We start from the raw sequence: 25,933 nt of genomic DNA, 5'->3' as shown, positions 1-25,933 counted from the left end.
CAATGAGTAATAGGCACTCATTCTAGTCGGCGGCGCTAAAATTGATCTGAGGAGCAAATAAGTCATTTTTAGAATTAGGGCCCTACCGTACCTACCGTACCTACCATAACTACCATACCAAGACGCGTCACAGGAAAAGTTATGTCGAGTTGATACCAACATGAATGTTTTGCCAACATATTGGGATGAATATTTTTTTTTTCCTTTGTGTGAATGTGGCCGGCCACGAATGAGTTTCCCTTCTCGTTCTCCTGTAAAACTCCAAATATGCTGCCAAACACAGAGAACCTACAAGGAAAACAAGTGTTGACATAGCTGAAAAGAGAAATTATTATTAGTAATCCCAAACATTTATATGTACAAGTGTACCTTATTGTATACTCAACTCCGACTTTAATACGTCGTTGCAGCTGCAAACTCCTCATTCACAGTATTGGAATCCATCCGTTGCCGACGCCTGATTATTTTATTTCTTTCTCTCAAGAAGCCTGCCGCTCTCCCTCCTCGTGTCTAGGAATGCACTAACCTGGAAAATAAAGCAAAGTCAATATTGCTTGTTTTGGTTGCTAAGTTACAAACTTATTCCTACTTATGATAAACGCGTTAATGTTTACGTGTCGCTTTCTTTTGACCTGGGTTATCTACCCCTGATAACACAAAAAAAGGGGAGCTTGATTCTCCCCACCAAACATTTATATAGTCTCTTTTAATTATGCCCGTTGTTCCTTTCCAGGATATCATCTGAATCTTACAATTAACCATGGCTATGGCACAAGGGCATCCCGAAGAACATCACTTACCCCTTGGTAACGTCAAATCCGTTGCTAAGGCTTATTTCCTTTCTATTGCTGGGGTCACTCTGGACCCCAATCTATTTATTCCATACGAACTTTCTTTCCTGGTGACCCATGAAGCCCCCATGGACGGCCCTGTCGTCCATGCTATCGATAACTACCTTCTTGCCACTCCTTTCTCCTCTATAACAGACCTGTCCTACGCAAACCAGCTCCGTGTTGCAGTACACGAAGCAACTACCCAGACCGCCTTCAATGCTGGCCACCACCTCCTAGAGGACGTACTGGGGAGGTTAATGACCCATGTCCCTTATGGGACGGTCATTTTTACGTTCGGAAAGGCCGCCACCGAGCTCCTCCAGGTCAAGCTCCCTAGGCGCCTGTTCATGGACCTGGCGGTGGTATGCCCTAATCCCTGGCATCATTGGCTCGCCCATCCGGCGTTGAGGCTTGACTTTCCCTACCCGGTAGTGGCACACCATGGGATCGACCCAACCCGGTGTAGCCACAGCATCTTGGAGCGGATGTATAACTCCTATTTAAATTGGAATCTGCCCTCCTCCAATCCCAGTGCCTGGGATCCGGATTCGGGGGCCTCTGATGCGTAACCTTCCTCAGTCTCGCACCCGGAACCATTTGCACTCCAGATGGGTACGACCCCATTGTTTGATAACGAGTGTCGTTTGGAGGCGGGGCGCCATTGCAGCCCCCTCTCGCTATGCAACCCCCTTGGGTCAGGGCGTCCTTGCGACCGCCTTTGAGGTGGATCGATGAATGACCCAGAGATACCATTAAACATGGACGAAGGGTATTAACCAGAGATCTTGTCCATGGCGTGGTTGTCGTGCCCAACTGGTACTCCGATAGGGATGGCCAGCCTCCTTCTTCCCCCTCCCCCCACTTCTGTCTTCTTTTCCTCTCTCCTCCTGCCTCATTTTTTTGTATTACTGCTCTCCGCTTTGCCAGAGGCACTCATCTCTATCTAGCCTGTCATAAGCTTATGTTTGTTCTCCCTCTTCGAGTGCTCCTGCACTCCCCGGCCTTTGCGTGCTCCACACATGCCTTCCCCGTTTGCTTGCTTCCGAGCTTCTCTCGCAATTATCACTATTTTTATTTTTTTTCCGCGTAGTTCGGGCGGGAAGAGTATGGAAGAGTATTGAAAAAAAATGTAAAAAAAAAATAAAACAAAAATCAAAACAAATAAAAATAAAATAAAATAAAAACCAAAAAATAAGGAGAAATACGCCTTCGTCTCTTGTTTATGCTTTCTGCTACTGCTGTAGACTTCGTATCCATATATACACGTGAAATTTTTCTGCGACCCTTCTGGGTGAACACAAGTGACCTTATGCTGCTGTAAAATAATGTAAAATTGCCAATCTCTTAGCAGTGACCAATCTATTGGCAAACCACGGCGCTGTACTAGCATAATGCGCATAGTGTACATAATGCATTTACAATTATATATGTAAGAATGTAGATAGCAACCTATGTACTATACTTCGCTACCTTTAGTCAGTAAGATTACATTACCTTTAGTTATGTTCAGCCCATGTTGAATTATGATCAAATATTAACAGTTAAGCTTATTAAAGCTGACGCTCATTCTAGAAGAATGTTTTCAATTATAAGGGCATTAAGTAATTGGTAGTATCATATTGTATCATTATTTCTTGTTTATTGTGGCAAGCTAAACTTAGGTTAGCGTTAAGGTTACTATATGTATTTCGTAATGACATTGGGTGTAGATCGAGCCCCCCATTTTTTTATGTGGCCTCCCATCATTGGTAATAGGCTAGAACCCGCTTATTGTCACTAACTTGATTGTACTACTACCGACATGTTATGTACAATAACGGTTGCAAAAATGGCATCATTGTGTGCGATGGTAACTTCCCAGATGTTGTCCTACCACTACACCACTATACTCATGTTTTCAATCATCCTTGTGTAACTGCCTTCATACAAGTTAAAATCGTGGCTTGGTTTGATTAAAAGGCACACAACGCTGATAATACAACGCAGAGTGGTATTAAATCGCGCTATCACTTGTACATTAAAATAATAATAATAATAATAATAATAATAATAATAATAATAATAATACATTGGAAGAGAATCATTACGTGTACATCATTTCGTAATTAGGTTCAATACTCGAATAATAGAATCCTTCATAATTTACATGACACATATTAAGGACACTCGACCTCTGTCAACTTGTTTTTAATGAATCTGGTATAAAATAACTTAATTTGAGTCAGAATAAAACTTATGATTATAGCCAACAAAAGATTTAAAAAGAAAAACTACAAGTCATGAGACTTTCAAAATTTGTTGGCCCCTTCCATAAGTGGCCCTGGTTAATAGATGGAAAACACTGCATCACAACAGCGCACGGCGCACAAGAACTTTAGGATGTAAATATAAGAACGTGACGGTAATTATAATTTTAAGTGAAATAAATTGTCACAATGAATAAACAAAAGTAGTACTCTTTAAAAAAAACTTAAGAGTTAATCGCATATCATTTTGTGTGATGCAAATTCTGAAAATGTCCGCGGATAGTTCCCCAAACCCACCTCTCATGCAGCGTTAAAACTAAAAGAAATCACCTCTTATCAGGTGACGGAAGTGAATCCAGCTGCTAACAAGGACTCAAGATGGTTGCGCGTAGCGTCAACATCGAAGAACACACCAACATTTACAACGAGAAAATATAGAAACAATTAAAAAAACAGGGGAATGAAATTACAACGAAACGAATATTAATAATAATGTTGCCAAACCGATTATCACGATTGGGATACACCGTAGTCTCTGTTAAGCAATTGGTTCTTAACGACCTCTAGTTCGATCCCCCGATGAATCATTTCTTTTATACTTTATCTAAATTATCGCTCCGCACGAGCTCAAGTTTATATTCGAATTGGTTATGTGAAAGTAAATAGAATCAAATACTTTCAATAGAAAAACTAGTTACCACATATCATCCTTATCTACGCTAGGGGTCCCGAGTTCGAGACCCGGAATGTTCCTGTCAAAATTAATATCGTTGTAAAAATGATCTCAATTACCGGTAATTATTGGCATTTACGCAATTGTATCCAACTTTAAACGGAAAGCGATAAGTCTGAGATCGGAACCCGACTCACGCACTTTCTGTATGCGTAACACACTCCATACTATAGTAAACATCGTTTTTTGTCTTTCCTTAGGGAAACCCTTACTAAATTCACAGGTAATGAAAAAGGCCTTCTTATAATCACTGATTAACTGCAACTTTGGTCACTGTCTTACGTTGTGGCTTTCATTTAATTCAGTGATAATAATAATCGGTATGGGATACTCCCAGGATACGAACTTCGATTTCATTGCACACTAGGGTTCAGCACTAAACTATGTTAACACTCAATAGCTAAACGCATTGGTAACTTGAAGTGAAGAAATTGAAAATGCATGCTTCAAGAATAATAAACTAACAATTCAGGGAGACAGTACTTACCCCGTACCAGGAGACCTCCCCTCATTGTCTTTGGAGACGTAAGTCGTTCCTTCTCCTTCCTTTGCGTTCCTCGAGCAAAAGATGATACGTATACTCCAACAAGCTGAAAAATATGAACCACAAAGTTAAGAACTTATTTAAACTTGTTTGTTATTATACCTAATAATTAGCATAGAGTAGAAATTAGCTAAACGTAACTATAAATTAAATCCAGTAAAGTTTTACCTACTAAGTTTTTTAAATTTCGACTAATAAGTAGTCGGGACACTACGAACATATTCGAGTCCCCCGGGTTCAATCTATAATACTATTTTTGTGTGTGAGAATTTTTCGTTTCAGAACTTTTATTTCAGAAGCCTTTCCGCAGATGCCTGCCCAGGTGAAAGAAGTGAAAAAACACTGCGAATTGGAGATAACTGAGTATTCATTTTCCTTTTTATATTTTTGTTAAAAGTTATTAATTTTTAATCATTTGATTATCAATTTACTTCTAAGAGAAATTTGACGTTTTTTTCTCGTTATTTTTACCAAGCTACTTACAAAAGTATGCAGACAAAATGAACAAATCATAATGTGCACAAGATAAGACTGCCTCCTCCTCTGAGGGCCTAATTTGCCAATAATTAACTTTATAAAGCTCAAACCCTACAATATTACTTCAAGAAATATATAACAATTGAGACAACATATCATCAAGTATCTAGTGACACACTATTTAAAAAAAGAGAGAGAAAATCAGCATACAATTGTGAAAAAATATGCACGTTAACTGAGAATTTCTCAATGCTTGTTATGCCCCCTTGTGTAATATGTCTTATCTTAAACACTATAGGTACACAAGTTGTAATAAAACGTAAAACTAGAAATGAATTTCAATTATGAAACATTACATGTTTAAAATTTATATCGGTTAGCTTGAGATGTTTTAAATTTTTAGTTCAATCAATTGCCATAAATTTTGAAGATACTTTGGAACTAATTCTCTTAACTGGCATACTTGCAAAGGTATAAAGAAAATTTAATTAAATCTTGTTGAATCTAAGATCTGCTTAACAGTCCTATGGTTCATGAAGTTACTTAAAAGCATTGCGTCAACTCGTTATGTTTTATCGCTGTTAGACTTAAAATTAAAAGAAAAACGTAGATAATGTTGACCTTTCAAGGTATAAAATACCGTATACAACACACTTTTTGTACGCATGCATAGCAACCCAAATGACTGACCACTCCTATCCCTTAATTAAAAAAAAATGCAAATATACTTATCTGACACTGCTAAGAGGTCCCTGGTCTGAAGCCAGCGTCTGTAACTGTATACTAGATATTTTCTCTCAGATGCTATGCAAGAAGCCCCTTTTCCCCTCTCTCCGAACATTCGTCAGTTGAGCTGATAATTTACAAACCACATATCATTATACCAAGCTGTATAATTAGCTAACTTCCGCCACGCTGACTCAATTCAAACTTCCTCTTAACACTCTATTCCTCAACCTGACTCCATCTGAAAACAAAATATACGGCAAATGTATGTCAATAAGGCAATGTATGTCCCGATGTTTTAATTCTAAACAAGGTATTGCAAATCTTGTAAAGTACCTTGGATTTACTCACCATATGACTCATCACCCATTAATCACTGCAGTAAATGAAAAGTATATTTGATAATCCACTTTCCTCCCTCATTATTATTCCATTCACGAAGAAACAAACCAAGTTAGGTACATCAATCAATTTGTGAAGAACTTGCTCTACCATGATGTTATCTTTATCTTCGCACCATCACAGCTCAAACACAAGAGGCATGCTGACAATAATGTGTGGTCAGCGCACATACACTCATTTCTAGGCTTCCGGTTTAGTTTGTTCATGGTACAAAATAGGTTCTTAGTCTCATAATGATAATTATACCATCACATACATTATTTAAAACCGGTATCTATACCTAGACTCTGAAGATGTGTGGACAGCACACATAGGACATCTGGATAAAACCATTTCCTTATTCGATTCTCACTTTTAGAGAGCTTCAATATTGGTAACCTCCTCAGGTTTCATCGATCACTATACCGTTCCTATACTGATGTGTGGTCAGCTCCGTTTTAAAAAAACACAATGAACAATTACAAGAAAGATACAGTGGACCATCCTATATAAACAAGTACTCTGCATAAGGCAAGGATATTATGTAAAGCATTAATGATAATGTAGTCTAATAGTCTCTTTGATTGCAGATCCCTATCCATTGTCTTCCCAGTGTGATGCCTAAAGTAAGCCCGCCCCCACAGTCCTAGTGTCTGGAGATATCCCAGGCATCCAGATCACAGCCTGTCGGCTCCATCCAGGGCTGATACAGAGGGACGATATGGACATCGATTATTGTTATTGTACGATCCATCACTGTTTATTAGTGGACAACAGTTATCTAAAATCTCAAGTTCCATCCGGATACAGAACTTTCTCTGTGCCACAAAATTTACGAACTTCTGCAGTGACAAGGAAATCTCTTTTATCTACGGACAGACTCCCATTTACCTACATGAGTTCATTGTTTACAGGTGAAAAACTCTTCTCGTAACACAAAATTTGGACCAGTGATAATACTCAAAGTAAAAGGAATAAAAAACTATTTCAAATCAGCGTTGTGACAAATCATAAGAAGATTGTAACGATAATCAAACAAACAAACGTTAAGAGACTTTAAAACTTTCTCAATATATGAAATAACTTAAGTTCATTGTATTAACCACGGTCTAATGTACTAAAAACCATAGAAAGTTATTGTCTGAATATATAAATTAAATTCATATTATTTGGTCAAATGTAAGCACAAGATTTGTTTCAGACAATCAAAAAAGCCTATATGTGAGTCTGGTAATCGACCCTCCACATTCTCATTTCACTACGTTAACGACTGTAAATTTTTGGAACCCCTGTCAAAAACCCTTATCTTTGTCAAAAACCAAAGCGAGAAAGAACAAGGAAGTATTTTATTAAATTATCTATTGCACATTGAAAGTAATCATATCTGCATTCAACTGTTGCTCAACAACAGGATATATACATATCACCATGTCTTTCGTCTCTATGTAGAATTATTCTCCGAATAACTAAATCACTTACACTATGTATTTAAGATTTAAAACAGGAAAGTTCACCACAGACGGAAATATATGGTTGTTATCAGTCAAGGTTAGTTGAATTAAAAGAAAGAACGGAACATACTTCCGGTGTTTTAAAAAGAAAAAAAAAACATTCTCTAGCTCAACCATAGCTTATGTTGTGGTTAACTTTTGTGTTTAAAATCTATCCTATAAAACAATAAGAAACATCAACATGATGGAACATGATGTAACTTTACTTCGTAAATTATTTTTGTAACCACAAAGAAATTCCTCTCGATTTCGTTTGGTATTTAAAAAAATAGATATAAAATACGAATGCTAATACCAATACTACTTTTACTAATAATAATAAGAAGAATAGGGATACTAACCATACTAACCTATAGACTCCCCCAAACATCCCCCCTAATTACGAAGAAACTTTATACAGTCCAATGCAAAACATGTACTCTAGTATGGTAAATGTATCTGCATCCCTGAATGTTATAACTTGTATCCGTTATTACCATAGGCCATTAGGGCACAAACTAACACACTAACCATAGGGTCAGTTCTTCGACTATTCAGTCTTCCTCTTACTGACAGAACCTCTCATGGAAAAGAGATCTAGAGTTGTTTGTATTTAACCCCTAGGTGCGCTAAAGTGCGCTCAATAGTTTGTAATTTCTGTATATTGCCAGTATACATAAATGTCAAAGTATGTGGCATGATGCATACCACACAGGATGAAGAAAACCAATTCAAGGTCGCAATAGCAAACAAACTGAGTAGAAGTTCATAAAAACGAATATATACTTTGGTCACTAGTATCGAACAGAGCTATGTAGTAAGATGGTAATATAGTACACTTATTGCTATCAATGTTGAAAGTAATAGCTAATAATGTTAGTTATATTCTTCAACAAAATTAGGATTAGTTTTGATACCAAATGTTTATAGACGCACTTGAAAATACTTATTAAGCCTTGTGTATTAATCGTTAGTTAGAAAAACTTGATTCTTGTTGTATAGGAAAGTAGAAAAATGAAATGAAATTTTTGAGTTTTACGCCCCACGGTTATGCCGGTTAGGCTAAAGGAGACGGTGAAGATGAGAGATGAATGAAATGGTGGAATGAAGAAAGTGGGAGGAAACTGGAGAACCCCGAGAAAACCCACGCACACGGTGTTAGTCCACCACAAAGTTCACTTGGCGGGAGCAGGGTTTGAACCCGAGACCCCTAGCACCAGAGGTGAACGCTCTACCACTGAGCCACCGCGGCCCCCTATAGGAAAGTAGAGTATCGCCTATGCTTTGTTAATTACAAATGGTATATTGAAACAACATAATGAATTTCGTTCACAAATTGTAAGGCACAACCCCGCAGGATTTAACGAAATAAGGCAAAAAACGGTCGAGTGTATCATTCTATATCATTATGTGTTGCCCATTTGGTTTATACTATGAACGAGGAAAACTGCTCTTGGAATTTTATTGGCACCTCAGTCAAGGTTTAAAGCGCTTCACGCTATTTGTTTTTGAATGTACTTAATTCTACTACTAGATTGAAATCTACTAGATTGATTTCACACGAAATCCCTTAGCAAATATAGGCTAGAAGGATACCATGATTGTAAGGTTTCATCCTACAAATTTAAAATCATAAAGCTTCGTACTAAACATGGTAATACTAAACATGGTTCTTTAATCTACTATTTTGTTAGTAGAACTGTTGTAGCATGTAAACGTAGTATAGTCAAAAACAATCCCGTCTCTTGCAAGTTATTCGTTCATAATCTTCAGATTCTCAGGAAAGTTGGTTTTTAGTTCCTTAGCGCCTTACGTAAGGCCCGTTCTATAATAACCCTTTAAACTCCAGCAACTTGCCTTGGATAACCGTTTCCGTATTTGGTTATTTTATTAGGAAGATAACTTTCGACATTTTTTTTATTTTTTTACTGAGGTCGGCGGATAACTGTTACACAGTTAAGCCTCGAAGTCCTAAGCCGGACTCAAATTATGGGGCAAGACGCCCGCGCTTTTCTAATTATGTGTGCTGCAAAGAAAAGAGAGAAAGGGAGAACGGAGTCAGGTGAGGCTTTGATTTTATTGGCAATCTGATGTCTCATTGACAATAACCCACACGCATGTAATAGTGGTATGACCCTGGCTTTGATTTACTCAAATCACAGTGCCGGGTCGCGGATGAAAATTTAGTTAATACCACGCAAGCGATAAGTACATGAAAAACATTATTTATTTGGAGCTATGCGTGAAATATAAATGTAAATGTAAATGTAAAATAGATACTTCAGCCCCGGCGTGATGGGGAAAAATCATAGAAATACTAGAAGTCTTGGCCACTATTGAGCATGCGCGTGAAGAAGCTTCTCCAAGCTCGTCAAGGCTCGTGACGTAGCTCTCGAGCGACGTCAGAATTGGCAGAAATGCGTGGGACGAAGCCGCCTTTATAAGCGAGGCCTGTCGCCCAGCTCGGTTGATTCTCTTCCCCCCAGTCATCCAGTGTGTTTCGCTCTTGACCCGGACGCTCGTCGTTAAATCAGGTATGTGATTATTTCTCTAAGTCCCCCCTCGCTTCGGGATGAGCACCTTGAGGTTTGTTAGTGATAAATTTAAAGTTTAAATCCAACATGAGACCAAATTCTCCCTTCAAGAATTATCACTTTTCCCTTTGGGCCAATGCAAGTTGCGAGTACGGATTATCAAATCCACTATTTTCAATAAATCGTGGCTTAGCATAAAAACCTTCTAGCACCCATTTGCTAATGATGGAGTTGTGCCCATAAATGTGATGTAGTAATAATTTCAAGTTGTAATTCCAAGTAACCGATTTATGAGATTCTTTGTATTTTTATTTTATTTTTTTTTATTCTTATAAATAAACCGTACAATGAAATTGGTCTGTGTATAGTGTATAGTGTATAGTGTAATTCTATAGAGTATAGCAAGAGTGTAAAATTTTCCCGGGAAATGATTATCCTTGTTCCTGTGAAGTCATTTTTTCCTGGTCAATTATTACCCTCTTTAGTAGAAATTTAGTGTATAGTTCGAGCGAGTTTAGTTATAGTTTACATTTTGCGCGGGAAATTATTACCCTCTTTCGTTAGAAGTCATTTTTTCCTGGTCAATTATTACCCTTTTTAGGAGAAATGTACTGTGTAGTACAAGCAAGTTTAGCTATAGGGTACATTTTGCGCGGGACATTATTACCCTCTTTCGTTAGAAGTCATTTTTTCCTGGTAAATTATTACCCTTCTTAGGAGAAGTGTATAGTGTAATTCTATAGAGTATAGCAAGAGTGTAAAATTTTCCCTGGAAATGATTACCATTATTCCTGTGAAGTCATTTTTTCCTGGTCAATTATTACCCTCTTTAATAGAAATTTAGTGTATAGTTCGAGCGAGTTTAGTTATAGGGTACAATTTGCCCGGGAAATTATTACCCTCTATCGTTAGAAGTCATTTTTTCCTGGTCTACTATTACACTCTTTCAAATAAATTTACTGTGTAGTTCAAGCGAGTTTAGGTTTGGGGTACAAATTGCCCGGGAAATTATTACCCCATTTTGTGAGAAGTCAAATTTCCCTAATCAATTATTACCCTCTTTAGTAGAAATTTAGTGTATAGTTCGAGCGAGTTTAGTTATAGGGTACAATTTACCCGGGAAATTATTACCCTCTTTCGTTAGAAGTCATTTTTTCCTGGTCTACTATTACACTCTTTCAAATAAATTTACTGTGTAGTTCAAGCGAGTTTAGGTTTGGGGTACAAATATCCCGGGAAATTATTACCTCCTTTTGTGAGAAGTCATTTTTCCCTAATCAATTATTACTCTTTTTAGGAGAAATTTACTGTGTAGTTCAAGCGACTTCAGCTATAGGGTACAATTTGCCAGGGAAATTATTAGCCTATTTCGTTAGAGGTCATACTTTCCTGGTCAACTATTACCCTCTTTAAAAGAAATTTACTGTGTACTTCAAGCGAGTTTAGCTATAGGGTACAAATTGCCCGGGAAGTTATTACCATTTTCGTGAGAATTCATTTTTTCCTGGTCAATTCTTACCCGTCTTACGAGAAATATATTGCCAAGTTCAAGTGAGTTTAGATATAGGGTACAATTGGCCCGGGATATTATTATGCACTTTCTTTAGAAGTCATTTTTTCCTGCTCAATTATTACCCTCTTTAGGAGAAATTTACAGTCAAGTTGAAGCGAGTTTAGCTATAGGGTATAATTTGCCCGGGAAATTATTACCTTTTTTCTTGTAAAGTCATTTTTTCCTGGTCAATTATTACCCTCTTTAGGAGAAATTTATTGTGTAGTTGAAGCGAGTTTAGCTATAGGGCACAATTTGCACGGGATATTATTACCCTTTTTCTAGTGAAGTCATTTCTTCCTGGACAATTATTACCCCTTTTAGGAAAAATTTACTGTGTAGTTCAAGCGAGTTTAGCTATAGGGTACAATTTGCCCGGGAAACTATTACTTTTTTCGTGAGAAGTCATTTTTTCCTGGTCAATTATTACCCTATTTAGGAGAAGTTTATTGTGTAGTTCAGGCGAGTTTAGCTGTAGTGTACAATTTCCCCGGGATATTATTACCCTCTTTCGTGAGAAGTCATTTTTTCATGGTCAATTATTACCCTTCTTAAGAGAAATGTGTAGTGTAATTCTATAGAGTTTAGCAAGATGGTTCTATTTGCACGGGATAGTATTACCATTTTTCCTGTGCAGTCATTTCTCCTGGACAATTATTATTTTTCTTTGGAGAAGTTTAATGTGTACCTCAAGCGAGTTTAGCTTTAGGGTACAATTTGCCGGGAAATTATTACTCTTTTTCGTGAAAAGTCATTTTTTCCTGGTCAATTATTACCCTTCTTAAGAGATATGTGTAGTGTAATTCTATAAAGCTTAGCAAGAGAGAACTATTTGCCCTGGATATTATTACCCTTTTTCGTGAGAAGTCATTTTTTTCTGGTCAATTATTACCAGCTTTAGGAGAAATTTACTGTGTACTTCAAGCGAGTTTACTTATAAGTTCAATTTGCCGGGGTAATATTACCCTCTTTCGTGAGAAGTCATTTTTTCCTGGACAATCATTACCCTTCTTACGAGAAATTTTCTGTGTAGTTCAAGGGAATTTAGCTATATGATATATTTTGCGCGGAAAATTATTACCCTCTTTCCTGAGAAGTCATTTTTTCCTGGTGAATTATTACCCTCTTTAGTTGAAATTTACTGTGTAGTTCAAGCAAGTTTAGCTATAGGGTACAATTTGACGGGAAATTATTACCCTCTTTCGTGAGAAGTCATTTTTTCCTGGTCAATTATTACATTTTTATGAGAAATTTACTGTGAAGTTCAAGCGAGTTTTGCTATAGGGTACAATTTGCCCGGGGTATTATTACCCTTTTTCCTGTGAAGTCATTTTTCCTGGTCAATTATTACCCTCTTTAAGAGAAATTTACTGTGTAGTTATATCGAGTTTAGCTATAGGGTACAATTTGCATGGGAAATTATTAATCTCCTTCGTCAGACGTCAACTTTTCCTGGTGAATTATTTCCCTTTTTAGAAGAAATTCACTGTGTAGTTCAAGCTGGTTTAGTTAAAGGGTACAATTTGAACGGGATATTGTTACCCTCTTTCGTGAAAAGTCATTTCTTCCTGGTCAATTATTACGACCTTTAGGAAAAATTTACTGTGTATTTCAAGCGAGTTTAGCTATAGGGTACAATTTGCCCGCGAAACTATTACCCTTTTCGTGAGAACTCATTTTTTCCTGGTCAATTATTACCCTATTTAGGAGAAATTTACTGTGTAGTTCAAGCGACTTCAGCTATAGGGTACAATTTGCCCGGGAAATTATTACCCTATTTCGTTAGAGGTCATGTTTTCCTGATCAACTATTACCCCTTTAAAAGAATTTTACTGTGTACTTCAAGCGAGTTTAGCTATAGGATACAAATTGCCCGGGAAGTTATTACCATTTTCGTAAGAATTCATTTTTTCCTGGTCAATTCTTACCCGTCTTTGAGAAATATATTGTCAAGTTCAAGCGAGTTTAGATATAGGGTACAATTTGCCCGGGAAACAATTACCCTTTTCGTGAGAAGTCATTTTTTCCTAGTTAATTATTACCCTATTTATGAGAAGTTTATTGTGTAGTTCAGGCGAATTTAGTTATAGTGTACAATTTGCCCGGGATATTATTACCCTCTTTCGTGAGAAGTCATTTTTTCCTGGTCAATTATTACCCTTCTTAAGAGAAATGTATAGTGTAATTCTATAGAGTTTAGCAAGAGTGTTCTATTTGCACGGGATAGTATTACCATTTTTCCTGTGCAGTCATTTCTCCTGGACATTTATTATTTTTCTTTGGAGAAGTTTAATGTGTACCTCAAGCGAGTTTAGCTTTAGGGTACAATTTGACGGGAAATTATTACCCTCTTTCGTGAGAAGTCATTTTTTCCTGGTCAATTATTACATTTTTATGAGAAATTTACTGTGAAGTTCAAGCGAGTTTTGCTATAGGGTACAATTTGCCCGGGGTATTATTACCCTTTTTCCTGTGAAGTCATTTTTTCCAGGGCAATTATTACCCCTTTTTAGGATAAATTTACTGTGTAGTTCAGGGGACTTTAGCTATAGGGTACAATTTGCCCGGGATATTATTACCCTCTTTCGTGAGTAGTCATTTTTTCCTGGTCAATTATTACCCTTCTTAGGAGAAATGTATAGTGTAATTCTATAAAGTTTAGCAAGAGGGTACTATTTGACCGGGATATTATTAATTAAATTCGTGAGAAGTCATTTTTTCCTGGTCAATTATTTCCCTTTTTAGGAGAAATACACTGTGTAGTTCAAGCGAGTTTAGCTTATTAGTACAATTTGCCAGGGATATTGTTACCCTCTTTCGTGAGAAGTCATTTTTCCTGTACAATTATTATCCTTTTTAGGAGAAATGTATACTGTAATTCTATAGAGTTTAGCAGGAGGGTACTATTTGCCCGGGATATTATTAAAATTTTTCTTGTGAAGTCATTTTTTTCTGGTCAATTATTACCACGTTTAGGAGAAATTTACTGTGTAGTTCCAGCGAGTTTAATTATAGGGTAAAATTTGCCCGTGATATTAATACAATCTTTCGTGAGAAGTCGTTTTTTCCAGGTGAATTATTACCCTTCTTAGGAGAAATTTTCCGGTTAGTTCATGCGAATGAAGCGATAGGATACATTTTGCGCGAGAAATTATTACCATCTTTCTTGAGAAGTAATTTCTTCCTCGTCAATTATTACCCTTCTTAGGAGAAAATGTATAGTGTAATTCTATAGAGTTTAGCAAGAGGGTACTATTAACTAAGAATATTATTACCCTTTTTCTTGTGAAGTCATTTTTTCCTGGTCAATTATTACCTTCTTTAAAAGAAATTTACTATGTAGTTCAAGTGAGTTTAGCTATAGGTTATAATTTGCCCGGGAAATTATTACCCTCTTTTGTGAGAAGTGATTTTTTTCCTGGTCAATTATTCCCCTCTTTAGGACAAGTTGATTGTGTAGTTTAGGCGAGTTTAGCTATAGGGTACAATTTGCCCGGGATATTATTACCCTCTTTCGTGAGAAGTCATTTTTAATGGTCAATTATTACCCTTCTTAGGAGAAATGTATAGTGTAATTCTATAAAGCTTAGCAAGAGCGTACTATCTGCCCGGGATATTATTAATTTTTTTCCTGTGAAGTCATTTCTTTCTGGTCAATAATTACCTTCTTTAGGCGAAATTTACTGTGTAGTTCAAGCGAGTTTAGTTTTAGGATACAATTTCCCCGGGATAATATTACCCTCTTTCGTGAGACGTCATTTTTTCCTGGTCAATTATTACCCTTCTTAGGAGAAATTTACTGTGTAGTTCAAGCGAATATAGCTATATGGTACATTTTGCGCGGGAAATTATTACATTCCTTCCTGAGAAGTCATTTTTTCCTGGTATATTAATACCCTTTTTGTTGAAATTTACTGTGTTGTTGAAGCGAGTTTAACTATAGGGTACAATTTGCCCGGGATATTAGTACTTCTTTCGTGAGAAGTGATTTTTTCCTGGTCAATTATTACCCAATTTAGGAGAAATTTACTGTCATGTTCAAGCAAGTTTAGCTATAGTGTATAATTTGCCCGGGAAGCTATTACCTTATTTCCTGTAAAGTCATTTTTCCTGGTCAATTATTGACCTCTTTGGGAGAAATATACTGTGTAGTTGAAGCGAGTTTAGCTATAGGGTACAATTTGAGGGGAAATTATTACCCTCTTTCGTGAAAAGTCATTTTTTCTTGGTCAATTATTACCCTCTCTAGCAGAAATTTACTGTGTTGTCCAAGCGAGTTGATTTATAGGGTACAAATGGCCGGGGAAATTATTACCCTTTTTCGTGAGAATTCATTTTTTCCTGGTCAATTATTACCCTTCCTAGGATAAATTTATTGTCAAAATCAAGAGAGTTTAGCTATAGGGTACAATTCGACGGGAAATTATTACTCTGTTTCGTGCAAGTCATTTTTTCCTGGACAATTATTACCCTCTTTAGGAGAAATTTACTGTGTAGTTAAATCGAGTTTAGATATAGAGTACGATTTGCCCGGGAAATTATTACACTCTTACGTGAAAAGTCATTTTTTCCTGGTCAATTATTACCCTCTTCAGGGGAAATTTACTGTGTAGTTCATGCGAGTTTAGCTATTGGGTACAAATTGACAGATAAATTATTACCCTTTTTCGTGATTATTCTTTTTTACCTGGTCAATTATTACCCTTCTTAGGAGAAATGTATTGTCTAATTCAAGTGCGTTTAGCTATAAGGTACAATTTGCCCGTGAAATTATTGCCCTCTTTCCTGTAAAGTCATTTTTTCCTGGTCAATTATTACCCTCTTTGGATACATTTACTGTGTACTTCAAGCGAGTTTAGCTATAAGGTACAATGTAGCGGGAAATTATTACCCTCTTTCGTGAGAAGTCATTTTTCCTGGTCAATTATTACACTCTTTAAGAGAAATTTGCTGTGTAGTTAAATCGAGTTTAGCTATAGGGTAAAATTTGCATGGGAAATTATTAATCTCCTTCGTCAGACGTCAACTTTTCCTGGTGAATTATTTCCCTTTTTAGAAGAAATTCACTGTGTAGTTCAAGCTGGTTTAGTTAAAGGGTACAATTTGAACGGGATATTGTTACCCCCTTTCGTGAGAAGTCATTTTCTCCTGGTCAATTATTACCCTTTTTAGGAGAAATTTACTGTGTAGTTCAAGCGAGTTTAGCTAAGGGTACAGTTTCCTCGGAAAATTATTACCCTCCTTTGTCAGAAGTCATCTTTTCCTGGTGAATTATTTCCTTTTTTAGAAGAAATTCACTGTGTAGTTCAAGCTGGTTTAGTTAAAGGGTACAATTTGAACGGGATATTACCCTCTTTCGTGAGAAGTCATTTTTTCCTCGTCAATTACTACCCTTCTTAGGAGAAATGCATAGTGTAATTCTATAATGTTTAGCAAGAGGGTACTATTTGAACGGGATATTATTACCCTCCTTCGTGAGAAGTCATTTTTTCCAGGTGAATTTTTACCCTTCTTAGGAGAAATGTATGGTGTAATTCTATAGAATTTAGCAGGAGGGTACTATTTGCCGGAATATTATTAAACTTTTTCCTGTGAAGTCAGTTTTTCCTGGTCAATTATTACCTCGTTTAGGAGAAATTTACTGTGTAGTTCAAGCGAGTGTAATTATAGGGTACAATTTGCACGGGATATTATTACCCTCTTTCGTGAGAATTCATTTTTTCGCGATCAATTATTACCCTTCTTAGGAGAAATTTTCCGGGTAGTTCAAGCGAATTTAGCTATAGGGTACATTTTGCGCGGGAAATTATTACCCTCTTTCGTGAAAAGTCATTTCTTCCTGGTCAATTATTACCCCCTTTAGGAAAAATTTACTGTGTATTTCAAGCAAGTTTAGCTATAGGGTACAATTTGCCCGGGAAGTTATTACCATTTTCGTGAGAATTCATTTTTTCCTGGTCAATTCTTACCCGTCTTTGAGAAATATATTGTCAAGTTCAAGCGAGTTTAGATATAGGGTACAATTTGCCCGGGAAACAATTACCCTTTTCGTGAGAAGTCATTTTTTCCTGGTCAATTATTACCCTATTTAGGAGAAGTTTATTGTGTAGTTCAGGCGAATTTAGTTATAGTGTACAATTTTCCCGGGATATTATTACCCTCTTTCGTGAGAAGTCATTTTTTCCTGGTCAATTATTACCCTATTTAGGAGAAATTTACTGTGTAGTTCAAGCGACTTCAGCTATAGGGTACAATTTGCCCGGGAAATTATTACCCTATTTCGTTAGAGGTCATGTTTTCCTGGTCAACTATTACCCCCTTTAAAAGAAATTTACTGTGTACTTCAAGCGAGTTTAGCTATAGGGTACAAATTGCCCGGGAAGTTATTACCATTTTCGTGAGAATTCATTTTTTCCTGGTCAATTCTTACCCGTCTTTGAGAAATATATTGTCAAGTTCAAGCGAGTTTAGATATAGGGTACAATTTGCCCGGGAAACAATTACCCTTTTCGTGAGAAGTCATTTTTTCCCGGTCAATTATTACCCTATTTAGGAGAAGTTTATTGTGTAGTTCAGGCGAATTTAGTTATAGTGTACAATTTGCCCGGGATATTATTACCCTCTTTCGTGAGAAGTCATTTTTTCCTGGTCAATTATTACCCTTCTTAAGAGAAATGTATAGTGTAATTCTATAGAGTTTAGCAAGAGGGTTCTATTTGCACGGGATAGTATTACCATTTTTCCTGTGCAGTCATTTCTCCTGGACATTTATTATTTTTCTTTGGAGAAGTTTAATGTGTACCTCAAGCGAGTTTAGCTTTAGGGTACAATTTGACGGGAAATTATTACCCTCTCGTGAGAAGTCATTTTTTCCTGGTCAATTATTACATTTTTATGAGAAATTTACTGTGAAGTTCAAGCGAGTTTTGCTATAGGGTACAATTTGCCCGGGGTATTATTACCCTTTTTCCTGTGAAGTCATTTTTTCCTGGGCAATTATTACCCCTTTTTAGGATAAATTTACTGTGTAGTTCAGGGGACTTTAGCTATAGGGTACAATTTGCCCGGGATATTATTACCCTCTTTCGTGAGTAGTCATTTTTTCCTGGTCAATTATTACCCTTCTTAGGAGAAATGTATAGTGTAATTCTATAAAGTTTAGCAAGAGGGTACTATTTGACCGGGATATTATTAATTAAATTCGTGAGAAGTCATTTTTTCCTGGTCAATTATTTCCCTTTTTAGGAGAAATACACTGTGTAGTTCAAGCGAGTTTAGCTTATTAGTACAATTTGCCAGGGATATTGTTACCCTCTTTCGTGAGAAGTCATTTTTCCTGTACAATTATTATCCTTTTTAGGAGAAATGTATACTGTAATTCTATAGAGTTTAGCAGGAGGGTACTATTTGCCCGGGATATTATTAAATTTTTCTTGTGAAGTCATTTTTTTCTGGTCAATTATTACCACGTTTAGGAGAAATTTACTGTGTAGTTCCAGCGAGTTTAATTATAGGGTAAAATTTGCCCGTGATATTAATACAATCTTTCGTGAGAAGTCGTTTTTTCCAGGTGAATTATTACCCTTCTTAGGAGAAATTTTCCGGTTAGTTCATGCGAATGAAGCGATAGGATACATTTTGCGCGAGAAATTATTAGCATCTTTCTTGAGAAGTAATTTCTTCCTCGTCAATTATTACCCTTCTTAGGAGAAAATGTATAGTGTAATTCTATAGAGTTTAGCAAGAGGGTAGTATTAACTAAGAATATTATTACCCTTTTTCTTGTGAAGTCATTTTTTCCTGGTCAATTATTACCTTCTTTAAAAGAAATTTACTATGTAGTTCAAGTGAGTTTAGCTATAGGTTATAATTTGCCCGGGAAATTATTACCCTCTTTTGTGAGAAGTGATTTTTTTCATGGTCAATTATTCCCCTCTTTAGGACAAGTTGATTGTGTAGTTTAGGCGAGTTTAGCTATAGGATACAATTTGCCCGGGATATTATTACCCTCTTTCGTGAGAAGTCATTTTTAATGGTCAATTATTACCCTTCTTAGGAGAAATGTATAGTGTAATTCTATAAAGCTTAGCAAGGGCGTACTATCTGCCCGGGATATTATTAATTTTTTTCCTGTGAAGTCATTTCTTTCTGGTCAATAATTACCTTCTTTAGGCGAAATTTACTGTGTAGTTCAAGCGAGTTTAGTTTTAGGATACAATTTCCCCGGGATAATATTACCCTCTTTCGTGAGAAGTCATTTTTTCCTGGTCAATTATTACCCTTCTTAGGAGAAATTTACTGTGTAGTTCAAGTGAATTTAGCTATATGGTACATTTTGCGCGGGAAATTATTACATTCCTTCCTGAGAAGTCATTTTTTCCTGGTCCATTATTACCCTTTTAGTTGAAATTTACTGTGTTGTTGAAGCGAGTTTAACTATAGGGTAAAATTTGCCCTGGATATTAGTACTTCTTTCGTGAGAAGTGATTTTTTCCTGGTCAATTATTACCCAGTTTAGGTGAAATTTACTGTCATGTTCAAGCAAGTTTAGCTATAGTGTATAATTTGCCCGGGAAGCTATTACCTTATGTCCTGTAAAGTCATTATTTCCTGGTCAATTATTACCCTCTTTGGGAGAAATATACTGTGTAGTTGAAGCGAGTTTAGCTATAGGGTACAATTTGAGGGGAAATTATTACCCTTTTTTGTGATTATTCTTTTTTAAGTGGTCAATTATTACCCTTCTTAGGAGAAATTTATTGTCAAGTTCAAGTGCGTTTAGCTATAAGGTACAATTTGCCCGTGAAATTATTGTCCTTTTTCCTGTAAAGTCGTTCTTTCCTGGTCAATTATTACCCTCTTTAGGAGAAATTTACTGTGTAGTTAAATCGAGTTTAGATATAGAGTACGATTTGCCCGGGAAATTATTACCCTCTTTCCTGAAAAGTCATTTTTTCCTGGTCAATTATTACCCTCTTTAGGAGAAATTTACTGTGTAGTTAAATCGAGTTTAGCTATAGGGTACAATTTGCATGGGAAATTATTGCCCTTTTTCGTGAGAAGTCATTTTCTCCTGGTCAATTGTTACATTTTTATGAGAAATGTATAGTGTAATTCTATAAAGTTTAGCAAGAGGGTACTATTTGACCGGGATAATATTACCCTCCTTCGTGAGAAGTCATTTTTTCCTGGTCAATTATTTCGCTTTTTAATAGAAATTTACTGTGTAGTTCAACCGAGTTTAGCTAAGGGTACAGTTTCCTCAGAAAGTTATTACCCTCTTTCGTCAGAAGTCATCTTTTCCTGTGAAGTCATTTTTTCCTGGTGAACTCTTACCTTCTTTAGGAGAAATTTACTGTGTAGTTCAAGCGAGTATAGTTATAGGGTACAATTTACCCGGGATATTATTACCCTCTTTAGTGAGAAGTCATTTTTTCCTGGTCAATTATTATCCTTCTTGGGAGAAATGTATAGTGTAATTCTATATAATTTAGCAATAGTGTATAATTTGCCACAGATATTATTACCCTCTTTCGTGAGAAGTAATTTTTTCCTGGTCAATTATTACCCTTCTTAGGAGAAATGTATAGTTTAATTCTATAGAGTTTAGCAAGAGGGTACTATTTGCAAGGGATATTATTTAACTTTTTCCTGTGAAGTCATTTTTTTCTTGTCAATTATTACCTTCTTTAGCAGAAATTTACTGTGTATTTCGAGCGAGTTTAGCTATAGGGTACAATTTGCCAGGCAAATTATTACCGTCTTTAGTGAGAAGTCATTTTCCCCTCGTCAATTATTACCATTCTTACGAGAAATTTACTGTGTACATCGAACGAGTTTATATATAGGGTGCAAGTTGCCCTGAAAATTATTACCCTTTTTTTGAGAAGTCATTTTTTCCTGATCAATTACCACCCTTTTTAGGAGAAATTTACTGTGTTGTTCAAGCGAGTTTAGTTATAGGGTACAATTTACCCGGGATATTATTACCCTCTTTATTGAGAAGTCATTTTTTCCTGGTCAATTATTACCCTTCTTGGGAGAAATGTATAGTGTAATTCTATATAATTTAGCAATAGTGTATAATTTGCCACAGATATTATTACCCTCTTTCGTGAGAAGTAACTTTTTTCTCGTCAATTATTACCCTTCTTAGGAGAAATGTATAGTGTAATTCTATAGAGTTTAGCAAGAGGGTACTATTTGCCCGAAATATTATTACCCTTTTTCCTGTGAAGTCATTTTTTCCTGGTCAATTATTACCCTCTTTAGGAGAAATTTACTGTGTATTTCGAGCGAGTTTAGCTATAGGGTACAATTTCCCAGGCAAATTATTACCGTCTTTAGTGACAAGTCATTTTTTCCTGGTGAATTATTACTCTTTTCAGAAGAAATATACAGTGTAATTCTATAGAGTTTAGCTATAGGGTAAAAATTGCCCGGGAAATTATTACCCTTTTTCGTGACGATTCATTTTTTCCTGTTCAATTGTTACCCTTCTTAGGAGTAATTTATTGTCAAGTTCAAGTGAGTTTAGCTATATGGTACAATTTGCCCGGTATATTATTACCCTATTTCGTGAGAAGTCATTTTCTCCTGGTCAATTATTACCCTTCTTAGGAGAAATTTACTGTCTAGTTCGAGCGAGTTTATCTATAGGGTACCAGTTGCCCGGGAAATTATTACACCCTTTTGTTAAAAGTCAGATTTTCGTGGTCAATTACCACCCTTTTTAGGAGAAATTTACTATGTAGTTAAAGCGAGTTTAGCTATAGGGTACAATTTTCGCGATATATTATTACCGTCTTTCGTGAGAATTTATTTTTTCCTTATCAATTATTACCTTTCTTAGGAAAAATGTATAGTGTATATCTATAGAGTTTAGCAGAAGGGTACAATTTGCCCGGGATATTATTAAACTTTTTCCTGTGAAGTCATTTTTTTCTGGTCAATTTTTACCCCCTTTAGGAGAAATTTACTGTGTATTTCGAGCGAGTTTAGCTATAGGGTACAATTTGCCAGGCAAATTATTACCGTCTTTAGTGAGAAGTAATTTTTTCTTGTGAATTATTACTCTTGTTAGGAGAAATATACACTGTAATTCTATAGAGTTTAGCAAGAGGGTACTATTTGCCCGGGATATTATTACCCTCTTTGGTGAGAGGTCATTTTTACTGGTCAATTGTTTCCCCACTTAAGAGAAACTTACTGTGTAGTTCAAAAGAATTTAGATATAGGGTAAATTTTGCGCGGGAAATTTTTACCCTCTTTCGTGACAAGTCTTTTTTCCTGGTCAATTATTACCCTTTTTAGGAGAAGTGTATAGTATAATTCTATAAGGTTTAGCACGAGGTTACTATTTGCTCGTTATATTATTACCCTTCTTCTTTTGAAGTTATTTTTTCCTTGTCAATTATTACCCTCTTTAGGAGAAATTTACTGTGTAGTTCAAGCGAGTTTAGCTTTGGGTTAAATTTGCCCGGGAAATTATTACCCTCTTTCGTGGGAAGTAATTTTCTTCCTGGTCAAATATTGCCCTCTTTAAAAGAAATTTACTGTGTAGTTCAAGCGAGTTTAGATATAGTGTAGAAATTGCCCGGAAAATTATTACCCTTTTTCGTGAGAAGTCATTTTTTCCTGTTCAATTATTACCCTTCTTAGGATAAATTTATTGTCAAGTTCAAGTGAGTTTAGCTATAGGGTACAATTTGCCCGGGATATTATTACCCTCTTTCAAGAGAAGTCATTTTTTCCTGGTCAATTATTACCCTTGTTAGGAGTTAATGTATAGTGTATTCTATGGAGTTTAGCAAGAGGGTATTATTTGCCCGGGATATTATTCCCCTATTTCGTGAGAAGTCATTTTTTCCTGGTCAATTATTACCCTTCTTAGGAGAAATGTATAGTGTAATTCTATAGAGTTTAGCAAGAGTGTACTATTTGCCCGGGATAGTATTACCCTTTTTCTTGTGAAGTCATTTTTTCCTAGTCAATTATTATCCTCTTTAGGAGAAATTTACTGTGTATTTCGAGCGAGTTTAGATATAGGGTACAAATTGCCCGGGAAATTATTACCCTTTTTCGTGAGAAGTCATTTTTCCTGTTCAATTATTACCCATTTTAGTAGAGACTTATTGTCAAGTTCAAGTGAGTTTAGCTATAGGGTACAATTTGCCCGGGATATTATTACCCTCTTTCGTGAGAAATCATTTTCTCCTGGTGAATTATTACCCTTCTTAGGAGACATTTACTGTCTAGTTCAAGCAAGTTTAGCTATAGCGTACATTTTGCCCGGGATATTATTACTCTTTTTCGTGAGAAGTAATTTTTTTTTCTTCAATTATTACCCTTCTTAGGAGAAATTTATTGTCAAGTTGAAGTGAGTTTAGCTATAAGGTACAATTTGACCGTGACATTATTACCCTCTTTTGTGAGAAGTAATTTTTTCCTAATCAATTATTACCCTTTTTTAAGAGATATTTACTGTCAAGTTCAAGCGAGTTTAGGTATAGGGTATAACTTGCCCGGGAAATTGTTACCCTTTTTCCTGTAAAGTCACTATTTTCTGGTCAATTATTACACTCTTTAGGAGAAATTTACTGTGCAGTTCAAGCGAGTTTAGCTATAGCGCATATTTTGCACGGGATATTATCACCCTCTTTCGTGAGAAGTAATTTTCTCCTGGTTCATTATTACCCTTTTTAGGAGAAATGTATAGTGTAATTCTATGGAGTTTAGCAAGAGGGTACTATTTCCCCGGGGTATTATTACCCTTTTTCCTGTGAAGTCATTTTTTCCTGGTGGATTATTACCCACTTTAGGGGAAATTTACTGCGTAGTTCAAGCGAGTTTACTTATAGGGTTTAATTTGCCCGGGAAATTATTACCCTTCTTCGTGAGAAGTCATTTCTTCCTGTTCAATTATTACCCTTCTTAGAAGAAATTTATTGTCAAGTTCAAGTGAGTTTAACTATAGGGTACAATTTGCCCGGGATGTTATTACCCTCTTCCGTGAGAAGTCATTTTTTCCTGGTCAATTATTACCCTCTTTAGGACAAATTTACTGTCGAGTTCAAGCGTGTTTAGGTACAGGGTGTAAGTTGCCCGGGAAATTGTTACCCTTTTTCCTGTAAAGTCATTATTTCCTTGTCAATTATTACAATTTTTAGGAGAAATGTACTGTGTAGTTCAAAAGAATTTAGATATAGGGTAAATTTTGCGCGGGAAATTATTAGCCTCTTTCGTGACAAGTCATTTTTTCCTGGTCAATTATTACCCTTCTTAGGAGAAATGTATAGTATAATTCTATAAGGTTTAGCACGAGGTTACTATTTGCTCGTTATATTTTTACCCTCTTTCTTTTGAAGTTATTTTTTCCTTGTCAATTATTACCCTCTTTAGGAGAAATTTACTGTGTAGTTCAAGCGAGTTAACTTTGGGTTAAATTTGCCCGGGAAATTATTACCCTCTTTCGTGAGAAGTAAATTTTTTCCTGGTCAATTATTGCCCTCTTTAAAAAAAATTACTGTGTAGTTCAAGCGAGTTTAGATATAGTGTACAAATTGAGCGGGAAATTATTACCGTTTTTCGTGAGAAGTCATTTTTTCCTGTTCAATTATTACCCTTCTTAGGATAAATTTATTGTCAAGTTCAAGTGAGTTTAGCTATAGGGTACAATTTGCCCGGGATATTATTACCCTCTTTCAAGAGAAGTCATTTTTTCCTGGTGAATTATTACTCTTCTTAGGAGAAATATATAGTGTAATTCTATAGAGTTTAGCAAGACGGTACTATTTGCCCGGGATATTATTACCCATTTTCCTGTGAAGTCATTTTTTCTTGGTCAATTAGTACTCTCTTTAAATGAAATTTACTGTGTAGTTCAAGCGAGTTTAGATATAGAGTACAAATTGCCCGGGAAGTTATTACCCTCTTTCGTGAGAAGTCATTTTTCCTGTTCAATTATTACCCTTTTTAGTAGAGATTTATTGTCAAGTTCAAGTGAGTTTAGCTATAGGGTACAATTTGCCCGGGATATTATTACCCTCTTTCGTGAGAAATCATTTTTTTCTCTTCAATTATTACCCTTCTTAGGAGAAATTTATTGTCAAGTTGAAGTGAGTTTAGCTATAAGGTACAATTTGACCGTGACATTATTACCCTCTTTTGTGAGAAGTAATTTTTTCCTGGTGAATTATTACTTTTTTCAAGAGATATTTACTGTCAAGTTCAAGCGAGTTTAGGTATAGGGTACAATTTGACCGGGATATTATTACCCTCTTTCGTTAGAAGTCATTTTTTCCTGGTCAATTATTACCCTTCTTAGGATAAATTTATTGTCAAGTTCAAGTGAGTTTAGCTATAGGGTACAATTTGCCCGGGATATTATTACCCTCTTTCAAGAGAAGTCATTTTTT

This window comes from Thermobia domestica, chromosome 4 (genome assembly GCF_964235325.1).
Source record: "Thermobia domestica chromosome 4, izTheDome1.hap1.1, whole genome shotgun sequence".
NCBI lineage: Eukaryota > Metazoa > Arthropoda > Insecta > Zygentoma > Lepismatidae > Thermobia > Thermobia domestica.
The sequence above is the reverse complement of the archived record's forward strand: the minus strand, read 5'-3'. Positions refer to the sequence as shown.